We start from the raw sequence: 4,149 nt of genomic DNA on the forward strand, positions 1-4,149 counted from the left end.
CAGAGGCTGAAAGGTCTACCATTAAACTAACTGATAACAAGGATGGGGAAAGGGTTCCTGATGGCAAAAATAAGTTATTTAAAAAAAAAAAAAAAATCCTTACCAAGGACTAGGGGAGGGCAAACAAGTCAGAGGGTAAAAGCCTATGAAGGGCTTTCCGGTGCTATGAACTCGGACGAAATGCACTTACTTGGGAGCTTTTTTTCGGCTATCAAGTCCACCACCCCATAAGGACATGACTAGGCACGCAGGAGTCGAGGTACTCATTTGCCTCAGGCCTGTGCCTACGCCTTAAGGCAAGTCCTCCTGAAGTTAGTTATAAGTACAGGCCCTGCTTAATTAAGTGAAGAGCCCTCTTCTCTGGGGTAATTTGCCTTATGCCAAGAAACAGCGAGGAGCAGGGCTGCTGAAGAGGTGTCCAGGTCATGAACTGCTGTCTCTGTGACGCTGGCCAAATCCTGCCTCCCAGGCGGGCGGCTTCCAGCGAGGACTCGCAGCTGCAGGGGCCGTGGCTGTCACTCTGGTCCTGCTGCTGGAGGAGGTGGCTGAGAAGAAAGAAAGGCGCTTTGCGGGCTCCCACAAAACGAGGAACTCGAGATGCCTAGCAGTGGGGTAGGCCCAGGCTGACTACAAACCACATTGGTTAATTTGGGTCCTCGCTGTCTCTCTTCCACAAGTTGTGTGGCAGAAAATACAGTTTTCATTATTCAGCATGCAAAATCCTCCTTTCCTCTATAAGCAGGGGCATTTTACAGGCAGTAGAAGAGCAGTCCAGTACTGAACACACCTGGTTCCTGCCCCACCTCTTCCTCAGCGTCACCTACTCGTATGACAGCAGAGATGCTTTTGGCATGCAAGTCCAGCTACTAATGCCATCGCTCTGAAAGTGCCTCCGACATGTTCAATAAGCATGTAATTTGTGTTCTGGCGTTCTCCACCTCCTAGCAAAGAGTGAAAGTTTACGGGAACGTCACGAGAGAGTGTTGCATCCGACTGCTCTGCGTAGATTTTTATTAGTGAAATACATGCTAGGTAGGTCTGCTAAAAGCAACTTGTAACAAAGAAAACCAGCAACTTACAGAAAAGCTCTACCCTGAGCAGTAGGTAGCTCTGTGATGGGAAAATGTTTTTTTTTTTTTTTGGAGTTGCTCACGAGAAGTATTCAGAGTGTATTCCACTCCAGTGTTGGAAACGTGGGTTTGCGAATACGGGAAGCGTGTTCGCTAGACCAGATGAAGGGCTTGCAACGCCCGGTATTAGTAGAGCAGCCAGGAGCGACAGCTCGACGCCGAACGCCTGACACAGCTGCCTTGCTGCGGCTTTGTGAGCTTTGACGGAATAGGATATCTACAGAGCGGGAGGGGGAAGCAGCTGGATGCGCTGCAGAGACCGGGCTCGCCTAAGAGAATCTGTAACAACCGCCCTCCAGGTATTTGCCTCAGACCCCTGTTCGGTAAGCGGGTGCTGGTTACCGTGCATTGAGAGCAGCAGGGAGGATACCACGGGGAGACCCACTGCTGCCTGCCAGGTGCCCGCTGACTCCGGGGAGGAACCAGAAGCCCACACCCTTGTTGAATGAAAGGACGTTCTTTCAGGTGTCCTTTTTCCTCTTCAGCTCGCTCTTTCTTTATGAAGCAAGGCTGGTTTGCTACACACTTTTGAACACCAGTTTCTTGTCTTTTTCATGGGTAAAATTACTATTTTTGTTCTGTCTGTGCCTAGGATCAAGCCTCACTTCTCATTAAGTAGGTCTTACGAGGGAGAGGGTACATGTAGATAAAGAAGTCTTAACGCACAGTTTTAGAAAAGGTTTACTTACGGAGTCATATACACAGTCATAAATAGAATCATCACCTTGTACTTAGCTCTGATACAACTTTTTGTGTTCAAAGTGCCTTGCAGCTATTGTCTGAAGCTAGGTTCTTCCGTAATACATGAAAAAAACTGTGTTCCAATTCTTCAGGTCAAGGCAGAGAAGTTAAATGACTTCTTCACAGCCACAGCTAAAAATTACTGACGAAAGTCAGGACTAATTTTCTGGACTTCTTGTGTACAGATCTCAATAGACAGCTTCCTCACAGAGATATCAACTTTATTAATAAAACGTCTGGTTTTAAGTTTTATTTTTATTATGTTTCTTTTGCTCTATAAACAAAGTAATTAAGTTAATAACACATGTATTAAAATCTAGGCATACTTAAAATATGCCAGAGCCACCTTTTAAACACAAAAAAGGATTTGCATGTATAGTTTTCAGCATCCTAGGCCCGATACTGCTTTAATACGCAACCCCGGCAGCTCCCCAGAGGTTCACATGAAGAACACTTCCGTGATCACACCGGTCTTCCGGGCAGCCGTGGATCTTGCGAAGTCTAAAAATAGGCTCAGTGTGCGAATGCAAAGATGGAACACTTTTTTTTTTTTTCCTGTTCTTCTGTGAGTGCAGTTCTACAGTTCATTACCACCCAGGTAGAAAACCTTCATTTGGCAAATAGAAGACTACACTTTGAAAAAAACCAGACAATTATACAAAAGGAAATCACAAAAATACTGCCTTTTAAAAGGCTGCACGTGGTCATTTTTAAATGAAAACACTATACATTAAGTATCTAGGAAAAGACCAGCAGTGTTCTTTATCAGGAGCACACCTAAAACACAAACACACCCAGCGAGCCGTCCCCTGCCACCACCAAGACTGCTTTTCCCATGCTTGTACCCCTCTCACGCCAACGCTTTCTTCACTAAAAGCTATAAATAAGTCTGTTTTCTACAGATCTCTTAAGTTAAAGTAAGTGAATTCTGACCAGAATGGAAACAAAACTGAGTGCGGTAAGGCCACAAAACCAATGCCGTCGTCCCAAGCCTCCTGGCAGAATTAATCCAGCGCAGTCTGAACGCAGAAAGAGTAAATCTTCGGTACTGACCTATTTGTGAGGAAGACCAGTCGGTACGTGCAAGCTAACGCGAGGCTGCCCGTAACAAAAGGCACGCAGGAGTACTGCAAGCAGCTCGGTGACAGTTCCCACAGGATGGGGCGGGGAGGCTGCGCAGCAGGTTGTTCTCCCGTAGCCCTCGCTAACTTCGCTGATCTTCCTTCCCCTTCCAGAGAGCGCGCAAAGCTCGGAGCAAGCACTCCGCACTTAGACCTGCAAAACCTCTAGCCACTTTGGACAACGCTGCCAAGCGAACAAAAGAACCACGTTAATTTTCCATCGGGCAAGCAGACCCGCTGTCAGGTTCATGTGTGACCCAAATGGCAGGCTGAACTCTGTTGGCCACCAAAAGCAAACAGGTAACTTTTTGGCCCACCTTGCTCCCCATTTTCCTCATTCTCAAACAGCGCATCTAACCCAGTTCCCAAAATTTCATTTCTTATGCCCAGCCAATGAGGGTCGTAGTCATTTACCATCTCCAGCACCTGCTGCCCGTACGATGGGGCCGGAGCGGCGAGTGTCCCTTGATACCCCCCTTCATGTTTTGGAAGTATCAAAGGAGGACTAGCGTGACTAGCCGCAAGCAGAGGCGGACTGTGCCTCATCTGCTCGAGCTCAAGCTTAGATTCCCCTTCACCGTAACTGAAAGTGGAGCCCTTCCCAAGGGGAGAAGTGTTTGACTTGATACACAAATAGTTCTCATCGCCCAGGCCCTGGTTAGCATTCGAGTAGTTTAGGACGGGCCTCCTATACACGTTCTCTTTGGCTGCCAAGTACTGGTGAACTTCTATACAAGACTGGAAAACATCTGCATCCGAGTAGCAGCTTTCAGGGAAAGACTTCTTCAGGTACGGATATTCCTGCGCCTGCTGCACAGGGAGTGAGAGCTGGGGGGGTCCCCCCGTGCTTCCCGCACCGAGTGGGACCCCTTTTCCCACGCAGTCCAAACCGAAGTGAGCTGGGGTCTGACCCGGCGCTCCAAAAGTGTTATCCAAGCTCCTGAAATGAGTACCGACCCTCGAGTACGGCTGCCCCGAGTAGGGCGACGGCTGACCGGAGAAACTCTGGTTTCCTCCCGGTAGGCCGGGCTGCGGGTGGAGGAGGCTCCGGTCCGGCCCGAGACCCTGCATCGTCCGGGACCTCTCCCGGCAGCCGCCGCCGCAGCGGGTCGCCTTTTGCTTGGCACAGGCCGGCCTGGGGGAGGGCGGGGCGTGGC

This window comes from Pygoscelis adeliae, unplaced genomic scaffold (genome assembly GCF_000699105.1).
Source record: "Pygoscelis adeliae isolate BGI_AS28 unplaced genomic scaffold, ASM69910v1 Scaffold269, whole genome shotgun sequence".
Classification (NCBI taxonomy): Eukaryota; Metazoa; Chordata; class Aves; order Sphenisciformes; family Spheniscidae; genus Pygoscelis; species Pygoscelis adeliae.